The sequence below is a fragment of the Sinocyclocheilus anshuiensis genome, unplaced genomic scaffold (genome assembly GCF_001515605.1).
Source record: "Sinocyclocheilus anshuiensis isolate Anshui unplaced genomic scaffold, SAMN03320099.WGS_v1.1 scaffold2012, whole genome shotgun sequence".
NCBI lineage: Eukaryota > Metazoa > Chordata > Actinopteri > Cypriniformes > Cyprinidae > Sinocyclocheilus > Sinocyclocheilus anshuiensis.
The window spans coordinates 447537-457320 of record NW_015555967.1 but is presented as its reverse complement, the minus strand read 5'-3'; the positions used below and the strand labels follow the sequence as shown (position 1 = coordinate 457320).

Below are 9784 nucleotides of genomic sequence, written 5' to 3'. Positions count from 1 at the left end.
ATTCCAAAAACATTAACAAATCTTAATTATTCTCGTCTTCAGCGTCTCGTCTGCCAGCAGCTAAACCTGACACTGACTGACAGCTCCATTCATCCTCAGGGACCAATCACACGCTGCTTACCTGCCAAGCCCCGCCTCCAGTGACCTCTCTAATCTGATGATGTCACTCGTGTAAATCTCCCAATGACAGATTAATCACTAAATATAGAGTTCACACTGCCACTCACTGCTGATTAGCTGTGTGTGTGTGTGTGTCTGTGTGTGTGTGTGTGTGTGTATGTGTGCGGTGGCCTGATGATTCCTGCTCATGGATCTGTTTGTGGTGTGTGTGTACATGTCTTTGTGAATTTGTCTTTGTACATCTCTCTCTGTCTCGCGCTCTCATTAGCAGTGTGTATTTTATGTTGAAGATGAGGTAAACACATTGTGTGTGTTTGATTGCAGCTCTTTCCACATTAGGAGCGCAGGGGCAATGGTGGACCAGATGAAGGGACCAGGGAATTTGGAGAGTGTTAAGGTAAATATTTACACAACAGACAATCAGCAGAACATGGATCCCGAGAAAGTTTACTTGTTTGAGAGGTCTTGTGTGTTTGTGTATGTTTATGCCAGCTTGGTGCATGTGATTGTTAATGTGTGTTTATGTGAGAGAGTGTGTGGCACGGATGCTTTGTTTCGTCTTTGTAGCCAATGCGCACCAGCTGACATTTGTATTTATAGCACAAAGTTTCCTGTGAGGGGTAGGTTTAGGGGTAGGGTTGGTGTAGGGCAATAGAATATATGGTCTGTACAGTATAAAAACCATTACGCCTATGGGATGTCCCCACTTTTCACAAAAACAAACCTGTGTGTGTGTATGTGTGTCTGCTTGTGTGTGAGTGAGGTATTTGTGTGTGTGAGTGTGGTAGTTTTGGTTTGGAACTTTGCCCTACATTTAATACTCACCCAGTTCAGTCAGCTTGAGTGTGTTTCTCTCCCCCGGCACATCAGCAGAATTAGCCAAATTTACCCAACTACTCTCAGCTCCCTCTAAACTGTGTCAGTTGAAGGGCAGACATGCCTTCACAAACACGCACACAATCACACACACACACTCCAGGGTCACAATGATTCTACAGGCTCATGTGTTTCATCCATCCATCCATCCATCCATCCATCCATCTATCCATCTATCTATCTATCGGTCTATCCATTCATCCATCCATCCATCCATCCATCCATCCATCTATCCATCTATCTATCTATCTATCTATCTATCTATCTATGTAAGCTACTAGTCAGTTGGTAGGGTTTTCTTGGTGATTGCTAGGCAGTTACTAAGGTGTTCTGGGTGGTTGCTATCTATTTGTCTGTCTGTCTGCTTTTTTCCTCTACTGGAGGGAGGTGGAGCTGCACTTTTTTTCCTGAAAGAAATCTTGAAACATGCGATGATACAGAGTTCTGAATTATCAAAAAAAGGGTTTGTATGTCATTTGTTATGGCATTCTTTAAAGTGACAACATGTAGAAGAAACACATTAAAATGATAAAATTAAGAAATATTGGAACAGAAGGATAACAGCTGGAGATTCGTGTCAAATACTAAATGTACATGTCTGGATTCTATGACAACCAGTCACCTGGCAACGAGATAGACAAAAGCTAGGTTACCCTGGAGACCAAATGTGTCTGTCTGTCTCAAATTGGTCAGTGGTGATAGTGTCTCTCTCGCTCTCTCTCTCTCTCTCTGTGTGTGTGTGTGTGTGTGTGTGTGTGTGTGTGTGTGTGTGTGTGTGCTCATCAGGGCCATTAAGGGAACAGAAAGAGGAGAACAGTTACAGAATTTTTTTTCAGTCCCTGCAAAGCAAACAGCTCTTTATTTCCAGTCTGCATTCCTCAGTTGTCTCATCATATAAGAGTCTCAGGCTAAACTGTAACTCATTCAGTAAAGTGCTATACGAGCCATGATTTGCCTTAATGTAAACAAATCAAATCTACATACATGTTCCACTTCATTTTAGGGTGTTTCAAGACAATAAATCAGATAATATTTTCCACTATCAGCTTTGTTCTTGTCTTTAGAATATACAAAACCGTTGGGCTCAAATTTACATCCTGACCAGGTGAATAAAACAATCAATAAATCACTTTTATTTCATATAAATGATTGTCCTATTATGAGAAACAAAAAATGTCATTACAGATTTGTGTTGATATGATTCACTTGATATGAAAAATAATTTTTGTTTCATTTTCAGAGGCACTTTCCCTTGATCCCCTATTAATTTGTCCCTGCTGCACTCAGTAAAACCTCTGTGTATTTCCTGACCTCAAAAGGCATTCAGAAAGAGTTGTTCTCATGTTCTCCTGAGACATGATCTCTCTTAACCTATTAACAACATGTCTGCCTTTGATTTCCATCATCCACAAAGGTCAAAGTTTATTAGAGAATCTTGCCAAGAAGACCAGCTGAACAAAGATTTGGTGAGCTTCAAAGCTAAATTAGGAGCCATTCAAATTTGACCAGAGTGGTATTTGGAGATGTTGTCATGACGGATGAGATCATGAAGAGCAGAGGGTTAGTTTCAGAGGATTAGGTAAGAAAGCACACAAGACACTTTGACGTGGGACCGTCACTGATTTTCCTCACTTCAGTCCTTAAGACAAAGTCTCCTGTGTTGTCAGATGGTACACCAAAGTCTGTCAGCTAAATGGAAATATAAAATTAAATTTTTACATCATCCTTGAAAATAAAAGTCTTAAATGTACTATGAAAACATACTGGCCAGTTTGAGCACTGAAAAACTTTGAGGCTTGTGTAGCACCTACCCCTCTGCATGTCCTTCTGAATAATCACAATATTAGATACAAGTTACGTACGTTTATTTTTAACAATGTCTCTACACATACCAACATTTTAAAATTAAATATTTTACATAATCCTTGGAAATAAAAATGCTAAAAAGTACTATAACATGCTACCCAGTCTTGTGGTGTAGCACCTGCCGCTCTGCATATCCTTCTGGATAATCCCAATAACCAGTGGCAAGATTTCAGTCTGTGTGACACATTTCAGTGTGGATTGTTTTGTGAACCTGTCATAATATGATGAAGGATTTGCATATACATTGTTATTGCTATTCACATGTTAGGAGAGCATTTGAATAGAGTCTTAAAGGCACAGCTAATGAAATTACTTGTTTAATACAGAGGGTCAAATACTAAAATATGATTGGTTTTGATGCAAAAAACTTGACTAACATTATAAGCCTTTATTCAAAACCTAAAATGATGAAATGAGCTATTTAATATAACAGTTGACCCTAAAGACTACATGCGCTTGCTTTAAGTCAGTCTTTCAGTCAGTCATGCAAGCTTGTTTATTATGGGCTCTCACATCACATGTGGATTTCAAATGCCTAACTTGAAAGATTAAAGCATATTTAATCACTATGAGTTCACAATAGACTCTGAACTACTAAATGCTATTCAAGTCATGCTTCATGCATCTCCATTTTGTATGAAATCCATGATTCTCCATTCTCTATGAAGAGTCTGACTGTCCGTTTTAGTCTCTTTGTTCTTAAAACACTAAAAATTATTCTTTAAAAAAAACTGTTGAAAGTAAGAAATGTGTTAACATAAAAAAAAAAAAAGCCTTAACCTTTAAGTCTGTAAGAAACTTCAGAAGATTAAATGTGCTTTAGTCAGAGCAGTTAGGAGCTTAAAAATGTTAGCATGAGTGACAGTTTATGTGAAGTGAAGCTTGTGTAAATACATAATGGCTATAGATCCAGGACTAGCATGGCAAAAAAACAGCTTAAACCAGCCTAAGATGGTCTTCCAGCCAGTCCAAGCTGGTGTTTATCTGGTTTAGTTGCTCTGCCAGCTGGTCTTCCAGTCATAACAGACCAGCTTAACCCTTAACAGACCAGCTTAACCCACTTGACCAGACTAGAAAAGCCACCTCAGGCTGATTTAAGCTGTTTTTTATTTCCTGCAGGGCTCTGTAGCTGAAGAGTTTGCATCTGTCTCTGTAACTGTGCTACCAGCTGTCTGTTTTGCTCAGCCCTTGTTGTAAAACTCAGACACATTCATATCTGTGTCTTTACTAATGTCACTCCTGTCAAAACAGTGATAAAACTGACAGGGACAAACTCACTCTGTGTACTCTGCTGCAACAGCTAGCAACTCTCTCAGCCCTGAACTCTTCAAGTCAAACAGAGCATGGGGTATAAAAGAGAAACAAATGGCAATTTGCTATTTTATTATTTCTCTGCCTTTATCTGGCTGTATTAAGTCATTATTTACCTCAGAGGAAAAGGCTTGAGATTTCTCACGGATGGAGAGAGGTGGGGAAGCGTGAGAAGGTGGTGCGAACAATGGGGAGAAAAAAAATATTTCATTTATTGCAAGCTTTTAGAGAGTCAGCTTTCATTTATTTGTGGTGACTTTCTCCGGGCCAATTAAAGTGGCACCCGGGAAAAATGTAGCAAGAGAGATGAATGTCAATATTTGTTCTGCCGTACCATCACACGTACAACAGCGCATACACTCGCACATCAGACAGTAATTCCCTGGCAGAATAATCAGGTCAATAAACTACAAAACCTGCTGGGCCTGCCTAAATACACACACACAAAACCAGACCCATGAGAGGAACTTACCGATTCTGTATAAGATGTTTTTTTTTTTAACTGTAAAAATTGGATTGCAGCAAATGTGAAACTTTTGAAGTCTTGTACTATTTTTGTTTCAAATCTGGCAGTTATGATTCGGTTTTTAGCCATCGATTCCAAACCCATAGGGCTTGCTTTCTTCTGTGGAACAAAAAAGAAATGTTAGGCAGAATGTTCATGCTGCTCCATTCAGTGAATAAAGGTGTACACTGTCAAACTTCAAAAACAACAAAAATCAGCCTCTCTATAGCATTAGCAGTAATAATTTCTTTAACAAGATTTATTGTATGTTTTGATGTTTGTTTAAAAAAATGCAACGATTTATAACAAAAATAAAAAAGAGACAAAAATAAGTAAAGACACTAATGTCGAGTCTTGCTTCACTGCTCAGTTATCTCATCTGCCTGAATAAAACACTTATTCAAGCGAATCTCCTCGACACAAATCGCTGCACACAAAAGTACTTTCACCTTTAGCACACGGCGGGAGGCACAGTTTCCCAAACACGACTCTATTTATTTCTGTCTGTAAAGGAGCCCAGGGCAGCTCCCGTAGTGATTGTGTTTTTAATTAGTTTGCCGTAAACTATTAAAACGGCACAAAACCCCAAATCCTAATCAGAAGGAACAGAAGCTTAAACTGCCCTTGGTCCATTTGTGCTAATAATGTACACCTTTGGAGAGGCTTGTTGTGGAAATATGGAGAACTTCTGATTCTTTATCTGTCTTTAATTAAAGTTTTTTTGTGTGTTATTTTTCCCATTCAGATTTCTTGGTGGAGGTTTTACTGGAATGTGTGTGTGTGTGTGTGTGTGTGTGTGTGTGTGTGTGTGTGTGTGTGTGTGTGTGTGTGTGTGTTATTTTTCTCATTCAGATTTTTTGGTGGAGGTTTTACTGGAAGCAGCAGTAGGACAAAAAAAAGGTTTTGTGTTAAGAAACGTCATTTTTACTTCATGACACAAGTTAATTAACCTTTGGGTTTGACAGATATCAGTGTGTACAAGATGTGAACAAGCTCAGTCTTGGTTTGGCTGCAGAAATGTATTTTTTTTCTCCAGGGTCTGTTGGTGGGATCGGAACATTAGGATAATTTTCATGTGGATTCATCGCTCAGATTGGATTAAGGATTTGTCAGCTTGTCATCTTGTCAATGTTAGGTAGGCTTGATGCAAGACAGATTGTTGGGGTTGAACTGCAGTGAAAACCCAGTGACACCGCTGTCGCCTTCACCCTCTGAGAACAGACAAAACTGGCATTGTGATTGTTGTTTGTTCTGGCAATTTATTGCATTTAAGATCACAATGACAATGTGTCAAGCCGTCATTATACAAGAAAATGCTTGTTGAAACCATTTCCAAATTCAGTGCTTAGATACAGCTGAATAGAACTAAACAGAAACATTGTTTGATCACTACGGTGCACCTGTCTGGTTTGCAAACCTGTCTACCTGCCTGTCTGCCAGCTTCAATAGGTCCAGCTGCTGGTGATTGTGTACACAAACCTTGTCAAAGTGTTCAAATGTTGTGTTCCAAATTAAACCAGGTGAGTGGAAGAAGAGAATGAGAGAACAGAAAGTTAAAGTAGGACTTTTCTGGTAATGGAAAAAACACATGTATATACACCTTTTCTCTCTCCTCAGGCTAGTGTAAGTGTTTTTTTCTCATACGTCAGTCTGTCCTTTTATATGACAGGAATTTATACTTCCTGTCACAGCGGTGTTCAGTCAGGATCATCTCACTTTAAACAACATAGAAACACAACAAATAAACACCTACTCACATAAACCTACAAACATTTCTGACTTTGAAATTTACCCAGACTGAATTCTGAAGTAATGTGTGTGTGTGTGTGTGTGCGTGTGCGCGTGTGTTTGGAGCACATAAGGTGATGCTTGAGCACTGTATGGACTGCGAGCACTTCATGAAAGCTATGAACATTTCATCTTCTAGAACAGAGTGGTGTAATGGTGTGAAAGTGTTATAATTCATCAAACTTTGTTTGTTACTTTGGTTAAGAAAAACCAAGTGCAGAAAGACTGGGTAAGGGATGATCCATCGTTTCATTATGGGGGAGGGGTTGGGAGTATATCTAAAATTATTGCAGAATGGAAATTGCGATTTTATTACACCGCATTTAATCTTGGTGTTTATTGAACATTATAATCACACTACTTTCTTGTACTGCATGTGTTTGTTTAGAAGAATGTTATGTTCTTTTGTGTTGCTGATGTGGTGTACCCCTCTCTTCGATCAATGGTATATTCCCCTGGGGTGCTGCACTCTTCAGTCTGTGTGAAACATTCTGAAGAGAGGTAACGTTACGTGTCGGAAGGACAGCAGCAGCAGTATATATTCCTGCATTTAAAATAAAAATAGCCAAAAGAATATCAGATCATTTGTCTGTTTTTACTACAGAATTAATAGCAATTATATTAGCACTACAATGGATTGAAGAAATACAACCAAATAATATTGTAATATGTACAGATTCAATGTCTGTTCTAACAAGTCTAGTGAGTGGTAAATCTGCAGCACGGCAAGATTTAATATATGAAGTATTACAGTACTTGTTTAGAATTAGACAATCAGGGATAATGGTATACTTCCTATGGGTACCGGCTCATACTGGGGTGGAGGGAAATGAGGAAGTGGACTGCTTGGCTAAGATGGCTCTGAAGCACTCAGATTAATATAGCAATTAGCAAATCTGAAATCAAGAGAATTATATCAATTGAAGTAAGAAAGATATGGCAAAAGTTGTGGGATAGTGGAATAAAAGGAAGGCATCTTTACCAGATACAGGGGTGTGTAGGTGAAGAGAGAATAAGATGTGGGAGTAGGAAGAAAGATGTTATAACAAGAATTAGGATTGGACATTCAGCTTTAAATTTCAATTTACACAAAATAGGGAAGCATGAAAATGGAAGATGTGATAAATGTGGGAATCCAGAAACAGTAAAGCACATTCTTCTAGAATGTGATGCGTATGAAAGAGAAAGAAATCAACTTAATCATAAATTAGGTTTGATGGGACATGATAAAGTATCACTCAAGATATTACTAGGGAATAGCCAAATGCAATCAAGAATTAAAGAAGAAGTGTTCAATTATCTAAAAAAGACAGGAAATATGGAAAGAATATAAATTATAATTGTGGTATATATATATATAAAATATAATATTTTTTTATATATATATAATATATATCCTTTTCTCTACCAAATCTGTTCACTCCACACTCCAGATCAGTAGGTGGCGGTAATGCACCTTTAAGTTGGTTTTCCAAAACCGCCAATAAACAGAAGAAGAAGAACGTTACGTGTCTCTGTTAATGGACAAATCAAACATGTTCCTAGAGCATATTAAATAGAAGTTACAATGAAATCAGAACAAAATATTTTGGTAATACCGTTGTTGACCCTGTTATGTGTAAAATTAGAGGTTGTACATGTTTAATACTTGCATAAACTGTATCGCTTTAAACCTGCGATTGTGTCGTACTTCCATGAACGGTACAACATCTGAAATATCAGTTTATGTTCTGTGTTCATTCTCATAAGTCTGATGGTGCTTGTTAATGTTAATCTGAGTTTCATTTCATTACATTTTGTTGACGCGAGTGGTTAATTCCTTGCTGCACAATGTGAGATGCGCGCCAGTAATCGGCGGTGCATTTTGGGTAATGTAGTTCATGACTCAAAGCATGTTATATGTGTTAAAGAGAAGAAACAGAAACTGAGTTGTTACTTTGGTATTGTAAATCGCCTGCATATTAGAAAAATGGGGCAATGTACTAACTAAATGATGTATTTGCAGATTGTGAAACCAGAACAGATGATTGTTGTAACACTGTCCCATTTCATGCTTGCAGGTATGAGTTATTGTGTTCATTTTGTTTTATTATTGTTTTATTAATTATCAGTGTTCATAAATCATATAAATTCTATATAAAAATGTGCCTTTGGTGTAATGCATTATATTGAGTGGAACAATTATTAAATTACAGTTACTGTAAAGAAAACAACCTGTAACTTGAGTCTGTGTGAAACATTCTGAAGAGAGATTGTGAAACCAGAACAGATGATTGTTGTAACACTGTCCCATTTCATGCTTGCAGTAAACACCCAAGAAAAGGCATTACTGGTGTTTGTCCTTATTCGAGGTTGATCCTTTGGTGCATCCAGTGTTCCGCTACAGTGAGAGAGAAGAAGGGAGCAAGACAGAGCATGTGAGAGTGAGATATGTCATACCTGATCCAGGGCTTGGAGTGGTAAAGATATTTGTGCATGCAGAGGCTGGTGGTACTTTAAGATGAAGAGATTGTTCTCTGCTTTCTCCAGATGAGCTGCTCCTCATCTCTCTCTCAGTCTCTCTCTATGTACGAGGAAAAACATGGAGATGAAAGGCAGCTGAAGTGTTTGAAAAATGGACTTTGAAATAGAAAAGGTCCTGATTGGCCTGTGTAAGAGATGAGAGAGTGGATGAGAAAAGAATAAGATGCAAAATGAGAAACAGATGAGTAATGCAGGAGATGACTGGCCAACACCAGCCGTCCATTAGAAACGGGCCGTTGTATAGACTATACTAAACAGATGGAGAGGTGGATATGAATTAATCCATTACTGATATCATTTTGAGAGCCTTCCATTTAAATGTTTTCATTGTGTGCTTTTGCTAATATCTCAGAGGGTGTACAATACAGCCCTGGTTCATCCTGAAGAGCACGTCTTTGTTTGTTTGTTTGTATTTGTTTCAAATATTTGTGGTGTGACCACCGTGATAATATCATTGTTATTTTAGTATTATATACTATTCAACTTTTATTAGTTTTAGTAATTTTTATTAGATTTTTTTTTTCTCTTTCTATTTAGCTTTATTTTATTTCAGTTTTAGTTTTGGAAATGTATACTTAAATGTATGTATTTCACTTAGGCAACATTTTTATTGTTGTATACTTAAAAAAATCATCTAATATACATTTTTTTATTTCAGATTTATTTCAATATATATATATATATATAATGTTTATATTATTAATAAAAAATTAATTAATATATATTTTGGTAATTGAAATTAATTCATTTTTAATTAGTAATGTACAAATTTTATTGTATGTATGTGTATATATA

At 37.3% G+C, this 9784-nt stretch overlaps 1 long non-coding RNA gene across 2 annotated transcripts in view; it reads left to right on the top strand.

The window, feature by feature from the left end:
- The window catches only part of LOC107675996 (uncharacterized), a 23213-nt gene extending 13996 nt beyond the window's left edge, over positions 1-9217 (top strand). Inside the window, exons 2-4 of one of the 2 annotated variants that reach the window (XR_001632668.1) lie at positions 445-517; positions 8472-8526; positions 8773-9217. This is a non-coding gene — a long non-coding RNA (uncharacterized LOC107675996). Of the gene's footprint in view, positions 1-444; positions 518-8471; positions 8527-8661; positions 8688-8772 lie in introns of those variants that run through there. The other variant, XR_001632669.1, reaches the window with a different exon arrangement.
- The last annotated feature ends 567 nt before the right edge of the window (positions 9218-9784 follow it).